At 38.4% G+C, this 16110-nt stretch overlaps 1 long non-coding RNA gene and 1 pseudogene across 1 annotated transcript in view; one reads left to right on the top strand and one right to left on the bottom strand.

Moving 5' to 3' along the window:
- LOC141569613 (uncharacterized) overlaps positions 1 to 16110 on the bottom strand; it is a 99348-nt gene that overhangs the window by 52487 nt on the left and 30751 nt on the right. The window lies entirely within an intron of this gene.
- Positions 2136 to 3205, top strand: LOC109442796 (nucleosome assembly protein 1-like 1 pseudogene; annotated as a pseudogene).

The raw sequence follows: 16110 nt of genomic DNA on the forward strand, positions 1-16110 counted from the left end.
TAAGGCTGTGTCTCCATTGTTTCTTTGCCTTTTTGTTGTTGTCTATTATTTCTGTGTGGTGGTATTCTGTGATGTTTCACTATGTTTCTTCTTTTGTTACAGTATATATTTCAGTTCTAGATGTTTTTTGAGTGGTTACACTTAAGTTTATGCAAAAGAAAGTATGATATTTAGAGTATTCCATTTTCTTCTGCATGCCTACTTTCTCCATTCCCATATTCTGGTTCAGGCCTTTACTCTCCCCCTTTTTCAATTTTGGTTGCCACAAATTGTCCCTGTTGATGGTGGTCGAATAGCCTCCTTTAGTATTTCTTGTAGTGCAGGTCATGTATTAGAAAATTCTCTCAGCTTCTATATGTCTGGAGAAGTCTTTATTTGTTTGTCGTTGATTTTAGACAACTTCAATACAATGTGCCTTGGAGAAGGCCTGTTGGGATTGAGGTAATTAGGTGTTCTATTTGCTTCTTGGATTCGAGGATCCAGTTTTGTCCACAAGTTTGGGAAGTTCTCATCAACAATTTGTTTGAATATATTCTCTGTTCCCTTCTCTCTTTCTTCTCCTTCTGGTATGCCCATTATTCTTATATTGCTTTTTCTGATGGAGTCAGAAAGCTCTTGTAGAGTTCTTTCATTTCTTTTAAGAGTCGTGTCTCTTTCTTCTTCCATCTGTGTCATTTCCAGGTTTCTATCTTCGATGTCACTGATTATTTCCTCCATCTGGTCAACTCTACTACCTCAGCTGGCTATTTCATTCTTAATTTCTTCTGTTGAGTTCTTAATCTCCAGAAATTCTATTTGGTTCTTTTTTAAAATTTCAATCTCTTTCGTAAAATGCTCATGTTGTTCTTTGATTGTCTTTCTGAGTTCATTAAACTGCCATTCTGTGTTTTCTTGCATCTCTTTGAGTTTTTTCAGAACTGCAATCTTGAATTCTCTGTCATTTAAGTCACATATTTCCATATCTTTAAGTTCGTTTTCTGAAGACTTTTCACTTTCTTTCTGAGCTGTCTTGTTACGTTGATTATTCTTGGGAATTACTGATTTATTATTTCTCTTCCTAGACATCTACAGGCATGGCTTCTGCAATAGGTTGATAGGAAGAGGTCTTTCTTCTGTTTTCCAGTTCTTGTTGGTGTAATGTTTTATTTTCTCTCCGACTGCAGCTTTTTTTCTCTCTCTGACAAAATAGTGCTATGTTTTCTCTGCACTATTCCGGCTTCTCACACAATGGAGGGATTCCCTGGGAGACAGGCTGCTCCTCTGTTAATAGGTACCTGGGTCACAGGGCGCAGTGTCCATGTGGGTATGCAGAGAGTTTTTGAAGTTCCAAAGCTCTTTCTGTACCAGATTCAGAGCCCGTATGTTTCAGCAGTTCTGTTTACTCCTGCAGGGATTCCCCCAGATAGGTGGGCCAGGGCAGGGGCAGGGTGAATTGTGAGAGGTAGCCCAGAGCAATGGCAGCGACCACCAGCACAGCCGGTCCTAGTTCCACAGCTCTGTCCCCTTTGCCGGAAGCAGTTGTGCTGCGAATCTGTGTCTGCGGTCCACAGTTCTCAGAACAGCAAATATTCTGTTCTTTTGATCTGACACTGCTACTGTTCTGCTTCTAGCACCAAGCAGGTGGTGGACAGGGCGAGCTCTGCAATGGTAGGGAGGGGCCGGCTAGTCTCAGTGCCTAAAACTTCCATTCTGTGCTCGGCAGTGAGGGCTTAAACCACCGTTTTCAGCCTTCTTCCCTCAGTCTTTTCTCCGAGGTCTCTGCCATGAGCGTTGAATTCAGCTGTGTTATATGCTGTCCCCTCAGCCCTGTGGGCCATAAGCGGAGCCCTAGCAGTCCGAGTTCTTCCCTCTCCGCAGCTGCGGTAGTTCCGGGATGCAGCGAGCTCGGAGCACTGAGCTAGATCTGCGTCCTGCGCCCGCGAGGCTCCGTCTCCGCACTTCTCCCTTCCCTCCTCCCCCGCTCACGTGATTCGCCCACCTTTAGGTGAATTCAGTAGTGGGCCTCTTCGTCTTGCCTATCTGCTGTGCATGGAGTCCTTTGTGGAGTTATTGTTGTTCGATTAGTTGTAAATACCAGGGGAGCTTTACAGAGGCTCACCTCACGCCGCCGTTTTTTGGTTGCCTATTTTTAACATGTTGACTTGCTCAGTGATAGGGTTCAGGAACATGAAGAACCTATTTTCAAGCACTTGAAAGATAGTAAAGTGAAGTTCTCAGACGCTGGCCAGCCAGTTTTGTTTTAGAACTTCACTTTGATCCCAGAAATATTTCACAAATGAAATGTTGACAAAGACGTACAGGGTGAGATTGGAACTAGATGATTCTGATTCCTTTTGTTTTGATGAGCCATAATTATGCTTTGTCCAGGGTGCCGGATAGATTGGAAAAAAGGGAAGAATATCACTTTGAAAACCATTAAAAAGAAGTAGAAACGCAAGGGGAGTGGGACAGTTCATAATGTGACCTAAAGAGTTTCCAGTGATTCTCTCTTTAATTTTCTTGCCGCTCCTGAAGTTTCTGAGAATGGGGATCTGGATGATGATGCTAAAGCGATCTTTGCTGCAGACTTTGAAGTTGGTCACTTTTTATGTGAGCGTATAATCCCAAGATCAGTGCTATGCTTTACTGGAGAAGCGATTGAAGATGATGATGATGATGAAGGTGAAGAAGTGGAAGAGGTAATGTTTACCAAATGAGCAAATAATTCTGTTTAACACATTGAGTAGCAAATTGATTGACTTATGTATTCCTTTGCTGTAATCATTATTCTGTGATATGGGATAAAAAACATTTCGGGGAAAGAAATTATAGTTTTAGAATTCTACAGTCAAACAATCCATGCATAAGGTTTCAATAAATGAATTTCGAAACTCAAAAAAAAAAAAAAGGGATCCTACTGAATGGGAGTAGATTTTTGCCAATGATATATCCGATAAGGGGTTAATATCCAAAGTTTATAACAAACTCACTCAACTCCAAAAAAACAAACAACTCAATTAAAAAGTGGGCAGAGGACATGAAGAGACATTTTTCTAAAAAGGACATACAGACGGCAAACAGACATACGAAAAATGCTCAACCTCACTAATCATTAGAGAAATGCAAATAAAAAGCACAATGAGATACCACCTCACCCCAGTCAAAATGGCTATCACCAATAAATCAGCAAACGACAAGTGCTGGCGAGGATGTGGAGAAAAGGGAACCCTCATGCACTGTTGGTGGGTTTGCAGATTGATGCAGCCACTATGGAAAACAGTGTGGATGTATCTCAAAAATCTGAAAATGGAACTACCTCATGATGCAGCAATTCCACTCATAGGTATCTATCTGGAGAAATCCAAAACTCTAATTCAAAAAAATGTATGCTCCCCTGTTTATTGCAGCACTATATGTAATAGCCAAGACACGGAAACAACCGAAATGCTCATTGCTAGACGACTAGATTAAGAAACTGTGATACATTTATATAATGGAGTATTACACAGCAATAAAGAAGAATGAAATCTTACTATTTGCAACAATATAGATGGACCTAGAGAACATTATATTAAGTAAAACTAGTCGGACAGAGAAAGACAAATACCATATGATCTCACTTATATGTGGAATCTAATGAAAACAATAAATGAATGAACTAATCAGAAACAGTCTCAGAGACATACAGGAAAACCTGAGGGTTGCTAGATGGGAGGGGGGTGGGGATGAGGGGGAAGGTGAGGGGATTAGGAAGCACAGTCGGTAACCACAAGATTGCCACGGGGGTACGAAAGTTGATTTGGGGAATGTGATCGATAATGTTGTAAAGATTTTGTAGGGTATCCGATGGACACTTGTTTCATTTAGGGAGACCACCTCAGGGATGATGTAGATGCCTGATCACTGCACTGTACACCTGAAGCTGAAGCTGAACAATAACGAATGTCAACTACAATTTTATATATATATATATATATATATATATATATATATATATATATATATATGAATTGGAGTAGAGCATTAGGAAGAGAGACAGTGGAAATGTAATGGCTGTGTGTGATGTCAGAGGGGTAGTGGGTGGGGAGAGGGTGGTTGTCACTGTGTGAGGGATATAAATGAGAAACGTCTAACTGTTACATCGTTTTGTGCACCTGAAACTAATTAAAAAAAAGTGTTTAAAAACACACACATCGGGGATTTTCTAGTTATCATGGGTTATTAATTTATAGCATAATAGCATTGTGGTCAGGGAATATCCTCTTAATTATTTCATTGTCTCCAACTTTGCCGAGACTTGCTTTATGGTCGAAATGTGGTCTCTTTTGGTAAATGTCAATAGCACTTGAAAAGGCTATGTATCCTGTAGGTGTTGAGTGTACCGATATAAATGTATAAATATATACTGCCGAGTTTGTTCATTGCATTTATCAAATCTTTTACATCATTCCAATGTTTTTATCTCTATGTTCCATTGGTTACTGAATGCAGGGTTTTTAAATCTCCCACTATGATTATGGATTCATGTATATGTCCCTGCAGTTCTGTCAAGGTTTACATTATATTTTGAGACGATGTTATTCAGTGCAAACAAACTAATAACTCTTATTTTCCTGGTGAGTTTGGCCTGTCGTGATTATTCAGCATCCCTCTTTACCTATAGTAATGCTCTTTTGGCCGAAAAGACCTAAATTTCTTGCCTCCTTTCAGAGCCTTCCTTCCAAGACGTGAATACCCTCAAGAGGGTAAATAATCTTAACCATCCTGTAATACAGTCCCTGCCTTGCTTTCTCCCACACTCATGTAATCTTCCTTACATCCCTTCCTTAAAGTCAAAAGCATAAATGAAACTGCAAAACTGTTACTCTGCAGAGAGGTTGAGATCTTGCTCCCTGGCATATGGTGTCAGTTTGGCTCAAATAAACTCTTATAAAAATTAAAAGAAAAAGATCTATGTTTCTGATATAAAAAAGGTACACCAACTTGTTTTGATGAATGTTATTAAGGTATACGTTTTTCTAATTTGTAACATTCAACTTTTCTATATACCTGTATTTGAAGTATGTCTTTGTAAGCAGATTATTGGAGGTTTCTGTCTTCTTTCTCTTCTTCCTCGTCTGCTTCCTCCCCTGCCTGCTTCTCTCCCTTTTCTACTGTCCTTCGTCCTCCTCTTCCTCCACCTCCTCTTTTTTACTCCGGCCTGTTAACCTCTGTCTTTACTGCAGTATTTACCTTTGAAGCGATTATTGATATATTGGGTTTATATCCACCATCTTACAGCCTTTGATTTCTCCCGCTTGTCTATGTTCGTTTATCTCTTAGATTTTGCCCTCTTTGAGATCAGTTTTTTAAAGTTTTCTATTTTCCACCTCTATCGACATGATAGGTATTCACTCTTTCCTTATTCTTTTAACGGTTATTTGGAGACTACAACTTGAATTCCTAACTTCTCAAAGTCTAAAGTAAATTTGTCCTTTCATCTCATCACAGAAAGTGTAACTACCTTAGAACACTTAGCCTACACTTACCTTCTCCTTACTTATTATTATAATATCCTTACTTATTAATATAGTATATAATGTACTTTAATACTATTGCTGCCAGGTATTGTAATCACGCATAGATACACACACACAAAACAAAACACATGGTTTTAACTTCAAAAGACGTTATTTTTAGGAGTGACGTCATCAAAATTGTGGCATAAGGTGAGCCTCTGTAAAGCTCCCCTGGAGTTTACAATGAATGCAACAACAATAACTCCACAAAAGGCTCCCTGCACAGCAGACAGGCAAGACGAAGAGGCCCACTACTGAATTCACCTAAAGGTAGGCGAATCATGCCAGCCGCGGAGTAGGGAAGGGAGAAGTGCGGAGACGGAGCCGTGGGGGCACAGGACACAGACCTAGCTCAGTGCTCCGAGCTCGCTGCTTCCCAGAACTACCGCAGCTGCGGGAGAGGGAAGAACTCGGACTGCTAGGGCTCCGCTTATGGCCCACGGGGCTGAGGGTGCAGCATACAACACGGCTGAACCCAATGCTCACGGCAGAGACCTCGGAGAATAGACTGAAGGAAGAAGTCTGAAAACGGTGGTTTAAGCCCTCACTGCTGAGCAGAGAATGGAAGACTTAGGCACTGAGACTAGCCCCCACTCCCTTCCTTCCCAGAGCTCGCCCCGTCCCCACCTGCCAGGTGCTAGAAGTGGAACAATAGCAGTGTCAGATCAAAAGAACAGAATATTTGCTCTTCTGCGAACTGTGGAACGCAGACAGATTCATAGCCCAACTAGTACTTTTTTTTTTTTTAATTTTATTTTATTAAATTTATTGGGGTGACAATTGTTAGTAAAATTACATAGATTTCAGGTGTACAATTCTGTATTACATCATCTATAAATCCCATTGTGTGTTCATCACCCAGATGAGGGTAAGGAGGATCGAATATATGGTGATGGAAGGAGAGCCCAACTAGTTCTGACAGAAGGGAGGGAGCTGTGGAAGCAGGACTGGCTATGGCGGTGGTCGCCGCCTTGCTCTGGGCCACCTCTCACAACTCACCCCGCCACTGGCCCCACCTATCTGGGAGGATCCCTGCAGGAGTAAACAGAACTGCTGAAACATACAGGCTCTGAATCTAGTGCAGGAAGAACTTTGGAACTTCAAAAGCTCCCAGCACACCCACACGGACACTGCTCCCTGCGACCCAGGGGAACTACAAACAGAGGAGAAGCCCGTTTCCCAGGGAATCCCCCCATTGTGTGTGAAGCTGGAGTAGTGCAGAGAAAACATAGCACTACCGTGTGAGAGAGAAAATAAAGGCTGCAGTCGGAGAGAAAATAAAACATTCTACTGGAAAACAAAAGAAAGATCTCTTCCTATTAACCTGTTGTAGAAGCCACTCCTGTAGATGTCTAGGAAGAGAAATAATAAATCAGTAATTCCCATGAATAGCCAAGGCAACAGGACAGCTCAGAAAGAAAGTGAAAAGTCTCCAGAAAATGAACTTAAAGATATGGAACTATGTGACTTAAATGACAGAGAATTCAAGATTGCAGTTCTGAAAAAACTCAACAAGATGCAGGAAAACACAGAAAGGCAGTTTAATGAACTCAGAAACACAATCAAAGAACTACATGAGCATTTTAGGAAAGAGATGAAATTTTGAAAAAAAAAAAAAAGCGAAATAAAATTTCCGGAGACTAAGAACTCAATGGAAGAAATTAAGAATGAAATAGCCAGCGTAGGTAGTAGAGTTGACCAGATGGAGGAAAGAGTCAGTGACATCAAAGATAGAAACCTGGATTTACACAGATAGAGTAATAAAAAGACTTGAGACTTAAAAGAAATGAAAGAACTCAGCAAGAACTTTCTGACTCCATCAGAAAGAGCAATATAAGAATAATGGGCATACCAGAAGGAGAAGAAGAGAGAAGGGAACAGAGAATATATTCAAACTAATTGTTGATGATAATTTCCCAAAATTGTGGACAGAACTGGATCCTCGTATCCAAGAAGCAAATAGAACACCTAATTACCTCAATCCCAACAGGTCTTCTCCAAGGCACATCGTATTGAAGCTGTCTAAAATCAACGATAAAGAATGAATCCTCAAGGCAGCCAGGGAAAAGAAGACGGTGACCTACAAAGGAAAGTCCATTAGATTATCAGATTTTCAGCAAAAACTCTACAAGCCAGGAGGGAATGTAACCAAATATTCAAACTGTTGAAAGAGAGAATTTATGAGCCGAGAATAACGTATCCAGCAAAGATATCCTTTAGATATGAAGGAGGAATAAAGACCTTTCCAGACATACAGAAGCTGAGGACATTTCTAATACACGACCTGCACTACATGAAATACTAAAGGAGGCTATTCGACCACCATCAACAGGGACAATTTGTGGCAACCAAAACTCAAAAAGGGGGAGAGCAAAGGCCTGAACCAGAATACGGGAATGGAGAAAGTAAGCATGCTGAAGAAAATGGAATACTCTAAATATCAAACTTTCTTTTACATAAACTTAAGGGTAAACACTCAAAAAAAATCTAGAACTGAAATATATACTGTAATAAAAGAAGAAACAGAGGGAAACATCATAGAATACCACCACACAGAAATAATAGACAACAACAAAAAGGCAAAGAAACAATGGAGACACAGCCTTACCAGAAAACTAAAGATAGAATGACAGGAAATCCTCACATATCAATAATCACCCTAAATGTAAATGGACTGAACTCACCAATAAAAAGGCACAGAGTAGCAAAATGAATCAAAAAACTAAACGCAACCATATGCTGCCTCCAAGAGACATATCTCAGCTTCAAGGACAAGCATAGACTCAAAGTGAAAGGGTGGAAATTGACACTCCAAGCAAATGTTACCCAGAGAAAATCAGGTGTAGCCATAATGATATCAGATGAAACAGACTTCAGGGTGAAAAAGATAACAAGAGACAAAGATGGACATTTCATAATGGTGAAGGGGACTATAAAACAAGAAGACATAACAGCCATTAACATTTATGCCCCCAATCAGGGAGCACCGAAATATACCAAACAACTACTAACAGAACTAAAGGGAGTAATTGACCAAAACACAATTCTACTAGGGGACTTAAATACATCATTGACAGCTATGGATAGATCACCGAAACAGAAAATAAATAACGAAATAGCAGCCCTAAATGACACATTAGATGAAATGAACATAATTGACATTTGTAGAGCACTTCATCCTAAAACATGAGACTATACATTCTTTTCAAGTGTACACGGAACATTCTCAAGGAGACCATATATTGGTACATAAAATCAGCCTCAGCAAATTTAAGAAGACTGAAATCATACCAAGCATATTCTCTGATCACAAGGGTTTGAAATTGGATATCAGCTGCAAAAAGAAAGCAGGAAAAAACATAAATACATGGAGATTAAACAACATACTTTTAAAGAACGACAGGGTCAAAGAAGAAGTTAGAGGAGAGATCAAAAGATACGTAGAAACAAATGACAATGAAAATGTATCCTACCAAAATTTTTGGGATGCAGCGAAAGCAGTTTTAAGAGGGAAATTTATATCATTACAGGCCTATCTCAAGAAACAAGAAAAATCCCAAATAAATAACCTCATGTTTCACCTTAAAGAACTAGAAAAAGAAGAATAAGTGAAACCCAAGGTCAGCAGAAGAAAGGAAATAACAAAAATTAGAGCAGAACTAAATGAAATAGAGAACAAAAAGACAATAGAAAAAATTAATGTGACAAAGAGCTGGTTCTTTGAAAAGATTAAGAAAATTGACAAACCCTTGGCTAGACTCACGAAGATAAAAAGAGAGAAGACACTAATTAACAAAATCAGAAACGAAAAAGGGGAAGTTATCACAGACAACACAGAAATACAAAGGATCATCCAAGAATACTATGAAGGAATATGTGTCACCAAATTCAATAATCCAGAAGAAATGGACAAGTTCTTAGAAACATATAGCCTTCCAAGGCTGAACCATGAAGAACTGGAAAATCTAAACAGACCGATCACCAGTAACGAAGTTGAATCAGTCATCCAAAACCTTCCCAAAAGCAAAAGTCCGGGACCAGATGGCTTCACTATTGAATTCTACCAAACCTTCAAAGAGGATCTAATACCGATTCTGCACAAACTCTTCCAAAAAATTGAAGAAGAGACAGTACTCCCTAACTCATTTTACGAGGCCAACATTACCCTGATACCAAAACCTGGTAAGGACAGCACAAAAAAAGAAAACTACAGACCAATATCTCTGATGAATACAGATGCAAAAATCCTAAATAAAATTCTAGCAAATCGAATACAACAATGCATTAAAAAGATTATTCATCACGAGCAAGTGGGGTTCATCCCCAGGGCACAAGGATGATTCACATCCACAAATCAATCAATGTGATACATCACATAAACAAAATAAAGGACGAAAATCATATGATTATATCAATTGATGCAGAAAAAGCATTTGACAAGATACAACATCCATTTATGATTAAAACACGGAATAAAATAGGCATAGAAGGAAAGTACCTCAACATAATAAAGGCCATATATGACAAGCCCTCTGCAAATCTCATAATTCATGGTGAAAAACTGGAGCCCTTCGCTCTACGTTCAGGAACACGAGAGGGCTGTCCCCTATCACCTCTGCTTTTCAACATAGTGTTGGAAGTCCTTGCCAGAGCAATCAAGCAAGAGAAACAAATAAAATGCATCCAAATTGGGAATGAAGAAGTTAAATTATCACTCTTTGCAGATGACATGATGCTATATATAGAAAACCCTAAAGACTCCACCAAAAAGCTATTAGAAACAATCACCGAATAAAGTAAAGTCGCTGGCTACAAAATCAACGTACAAAAGTCCATTGCATTCCTATATACTAACAATGAAATTTCAGAAAGAGAAATACAGAAAACAATTTCTTTTGCAAATGCAGCAAAAACAATAAAATACCTAGGGATAAACTTAACCAAGGATGTGAAAGACCTATATGCTGAAAACTGTAAGACATTTTTGAAAACAATTGAAGAAGACACAAAGAAAGGGAAAGACATTCCGTGCTCATGGATTGGAAGAATCAACATAGTTAAAATGGCCATATTACCCAAAGCAATATACAGATTCAATGCAATCCTCATCAAAATTCCAATGGCATTTTGTAAAGAAATAGTACAAAAAACCATCAGATTTGTTTGGAACCACTAAAGACTCGAATATCCAAAGCAATCTTAAATAAAAGAACAATACTGGAGGTATCACACCCCCTGTCTATAGCTTGTGCAACAGGGCAACAATAATCAAAATAGCATGGTATTGGCAGAAAAACAGACACATAGGACAATGGAATAGTATTGAGAACCCAGATATAAAACCACATAAATATGGACAGATAATTTTTGACAAAGAAGCTAGAAAAATACAATGGAGGAAAGACAGCCTCTTCAATAAATGGTGCTGGGAGAATTGGAAAGCCACGTGGAAAAGAATGAAACTGGGCTGCTATCTGTCACCATGTACCAACATTAATTCAAAATGGATCAAAGACTTAAGTATAACACCTGACACAATAACTGCATAGGAGAAAACATAGGTACTAAACTTATGGACCTTGGGTTCAAAGAGCGTTTCATGAATTTGACTCCAAAGGCAATGGAAGTAAAAGCTAAAATAAACGAATGGGACTATATGAAACTTAAAAGCTGCTGCACAGCAAAAGAAACCATCGTTAAAATAAAGAGGCAACGAACTGAATGGGAGAAGATTTTTGCAAACAGTGTCTCCGACAAGGGGCTAATATTCAAAATATGCAAGGAACACATGTAACTCAACAACAAAAAAACAAACAACCCCACTGAAATATGGGCAGAAGACCTGAAGAGACATTTCTCCAAAGAGGACATACAAATGGCAAATAGACATACGAAAAAATGCTCAACATCACTAATCATCAGAGAAATGCAAATCAAAACCACAATGAGTTATCACCTCACCCCAGTCAGAATGGCTATCATCAACAAGACAAATAGTAACAGGTGTTGGAGAGGCTGTGGAGAAAAAGGAAACCTCATACACTGTTGGTGGGAATGCAGACTGGTGCAGCCGTTATGGAAGGCAGTGTGGAGGTTCCTCAAAAAATTACCAATAGAATTACCATATGACCCAGGAATCGTTCTCCTGGGTATCTACCAAAAAAATCTGAAAGTATTTATACATAAAGACACATGTGCTCCAATGTTCATTGCAGCTTTGTTTACGGTGGCCAAGACATGGAATCAACCAAAATGTCCTTCGATAGATGAATAGATAAAGAAGTTGTGGTATGTATACACAATGGAATACTATTCGGTGGTAAGAAAAGATGATATAGGAACATTTGTGACAACATGGATGGATCTTGAGAGTATGATGCTAAGAGAAATAAGTCAGACAGAAAAAGCAGAGAACCATATGACTTCACTGATATGTGTTATATAAACCAAAAAGAAGAGAACAAGACAAACAAATGAGAAAAAAGAAACTCATAGACACAGACAATAGTTTAGTGGTTACCAGAGGGTAAGGAGGTGGGGGGGGGGGGAGATGAGGGTAAGGGGGATCAAATATATGGTGATGGAAGGAGAACTGACTCGGGGTGTTGAACACACAATGGGATTTATAGGTGATGTAATACAGAATTGTATACCTGAAATCTATGTAATTTTACTAACAATTGTCACCCCAAGAAATTGTAAAAAAAAAAAAAAAAAGAAAAAAGACATTATTTTTAGTATTACTTTATAACACCAATATCATTTCAATATACCCACATATTTATGTGATAGGTCACTCTTCATTACTTCCATATCTTTGAGTTTCATCAGGGATCTTACTCTTTCTCTTAAAAGAACACACGTAAGTATTTCCTTTAGTGTGGATGTGCTTGTGAAATATTTTTTTTCTAATTTAAATTAATAGATTTTTTTAGAGCAGTTTTATGCTTACAGTAAAATTGATTGGAAAATACAGAGAGTTCCCACATACTCGTTCACCTCGCCACCTGTACCCCGCTCTAGGTTTCCCGTATCATTTACATCTTGTATTATTGTGGTCCATCTCTTACAATTGATGAATCAATATTGATACATGCCTATTGACTGAAGTCCATAGTTTTGCATTCGGGTCCACTCTTTGCATTGTACTTTTGAAAAGTATAATGACATGTGTCCATCATTATTGCAACATAGAGAATACATTCACTGTCCTAAAACTCCCTTTTGCTCCACCTCGTCTTCCTTCCTTCGATGCCCACAAATCCTGGCAACCATTGATCTTTCAACTGTCTCCATAGTTCTGCCTTTTCCAAAATCACACTGTTGGAATTATACACTAGGTAACCTTTTCATGTAGTCGCTTTTCATGTATCAACGTACTTTGAGTTTTTCAAATGTCTCTTGTGGCTTGATAGCTCATTTCTCTTTAGTGTTGAAAATATTGCATTGTATGCGTGTACCACGGTTTCCCCCACTCACGTACTGCAGATCATTTTTTTTTTGTTTCGGGTTTATTGAGGTACGATTGACAAAAAAAATGTATACATTTAGGTTCTACAACGTGATGTTTTGATATATGTATTCATGATGAAATGACTGCCATGATCAAGATAATTAACATATCCATCATGTCACATAGATACTCTTCTGTGTGTGTGTGTGTGTGTGTGAGAGAGAGAGAGAGAGAGAGAGAGAGAGAGAGAGAGAGAGGAGTACAGTTGAGGTCTACTCTTTCAGCAAATTTTAGGTATGCAATACATTATTATTAAGTGTAGTCACCATGCTGAACAACTGCTTCCAAGTTTTGGCAATTATGAATAAAGCTGTTATAAACTCCGGTTTTTGTGCAGACAAAAGTTTTCAATTCATTTAGGTAAATGATTTAGGCAAGGAGCATGCATGATTGCTGGATCGTATGGTAAGAATATGAAACATTCACTTTTTTGTCTGAAAATGCCTTTATTTCACCTTCATCTTAAAGGCCGTTTTTCCTGGTTATAGGGCTCTCAGTTGGTTATTATAGTCTTTCATCACTTTGAAGATATCATTCTACAGACTTCTGCCTCCCTTGTTTACGTTGAAAGTCAACTGTCAGTCTCATCATCCTGTTTTCAAGACTATGGCTCGAGTTTTCCCCAGTTGCTTTGATGATGTTCTCTTTGTTTGCTCTTCAGAGGTTCGGCTATAGAAGTTTAAGAGAGATTTACTTCAGAATTATCCTGCTCGGGATTCTCAGTGTTTCTTGAGTGTAAGGCGAGGTGTTATTCAGCAGCTTTGGAAACACCCAGGCCCCTCTCTGTTCCAATATCACCTAGGCACTTTTCTCTTTGTCATCTCTTCATGGAACTCCAACTAAAATACGTTAGGCCTCTGCATCCAATATATCCCTCCCTAACCCATTCTGCATTTTTCATCCTTTTGTCCCTGTACATTTTATGCTAGATATTTTTACCTGACCCATCATCGAGTACACTCATTCTCTCTTCACCATTGTCTTACCTGTTGAAAATGTACCCCTTCGGTTCTTGCTTTCAGATACTTTGTTTTTCTATATGTAAAACATCTGTCCCGTTTCTTTCTTGGTTTTGTTGGGGCATAATTTATATTTTATACCCATTTAAGTGTCCAGTTTGATGAGTTCTGACAAGTTGAAACATCTGTGTAACCACCACCAATATCAAGGGAGAGAACATTTCCAGTGTCCCACAAAACTCCCTCATGTGCCTTTGCGGTCGTTCTCCTCAGTCACCTCCAGCCGTGGGCAACCACAAACCTTCCTTCTCTCATTTCAGTTTTGACTTCTCAAGAATTCCATGTGAAATGAATCAGGCAGTATGAAGTAATCTGTTTCTGGTCTTCCACTTAATGCTTTAGATAATCCCATGCATTGTGAATGCCGGTAGTTTGTTCCTTTTGATCTTTGTATGGATATGTGACAATTGGATAATCCATTCACCAATCGATGGACATCTGGGATGTTTTCAGTTTGGGGACATTATGAATAAAGCCGCTACCATCATTCGTGTTCAAGTTTGGTGTGGACATTTGGTTTATTTCTTGTGTTAAATCATGTATGCTTATTATCCATGTTAGACTATGTTTGTATGTGATTTGAAGTAATGTGAAAGTTGCATTTGTTTTCATCTGCATATTCAACGCTTGTCCAATATTTGTAGAAAGCATGTTTCCCCCCATTGGATTCCATTAGCACCGCTGTCAAACACCAATCGCCCCTACATGTGTATGTCTATTTCTGGACTTCCTATTTGTTTTCCATATATTTATATGTCTATACTTATACTACTACCACACTGTCTTGATGACTGTAGCTTTATAGTAACTTACGAAGTTGGGCAGGGTGAGAATTTCAAACATGTATTTCTTGTTCTGAATTTTGCTGGCTATTCCAATCTTTGGTATGGCAGTAAAAGTTGTAGAATCACCTTGTTGCTTTCTAGTCTTTTGAATTTCCGCGACTCAAAAGATCAATAGGGGAAGAATTTACATCTTGGCAATATTGAGTCTTAACATGCGTACACGTCATCTACCTCTCCATTCATTTATATCGTGTGAATGTGGATTCTACTGCTATTGGGTGGAATGTACTATCGTTAGGCCAAATTAGTTGATGCTGTTGTTAAAGTCTTCTTCATCTTCATTGACCTTCTATCTATTTGCTATATCAAAATCTCAGAGATAATTTTTGAAATTTCCAACTGTTAAATAGATTTATGTGCCCTATCTCTTTTAAGTTATGTCAGTTTTCACTTTATGTAATTTAAAGCTCTTTGATCCAGTGCACTGAGGATTGTTATGCTTTCTTGATTAAGTGTCACTTTCATTATCACTAACTGTCCCTGTTTCTCACTAATAATGCTCCTGGTCCTGAAAGTACCTTATCCGTTTTTATACCTTTTCATTTTTCCTACAATTCATTTTCACATGGTGTATCTTTTTCAGCCCTTCCACACTGAACCTGTCTCTGTGTCTATATTAAAGTGAGTTTCCATTCAACAGCATATTGTAGTATCTTGCAGCTATCCTGCCTCGAAATCGCTGCCTTTTGTTTGAGAGTTTAGAATGTTTACATTTAGTTTAAGTATAAATATGACTGGCTTTAAATCCACCGCCTTATTTTGTGTAGATTGCTTCCTTGCGTCCTTCCTTCCCTCCTTCGTTCCTACTTTCCTTCATTTGTCTTCTCATTCTTTCACCTAATTCCTGTGTCATCCTGTGCATTACTGAGCTATTTTTCAGTATTCCATTTTCAATCTGTGAATTGGATTTTACCTGTTTCTTTGTTTTATATTTCAATTGTCCCTGTAAGATTACACTGTACATATTTCATTTAGATATTTCACTGACAAATAACTTCACTGCATGTGCAAGGCAAAAACCTTAAAAGTATGCCTTTATTTCTCTATTCCCGTCCGTTAGCTTCTGTTTCCATGCATTATATATATATATATGTATATATGCATATATATACATATATATACATGTATGTATATATATACACATATATATGTATAGATGCATATATATACATGTATATGTATACACACACACACAC

This window comes from Rhinolophus sinicus, chromosome 18 (assembly GCF_057876585.1).
Source record: "Rhinolophus sinicus isolate RSI-liver-muscle chromosome 18, RSI-T2T, whole genome shotgun sequence".
Classification (NCBI taxonomy): Eukaryota; Metazoa; Chordata; class Mammalia; order Chiroptera; family Rhinolophidae; genus Rhinolophus; species Rhinolophus sinicus.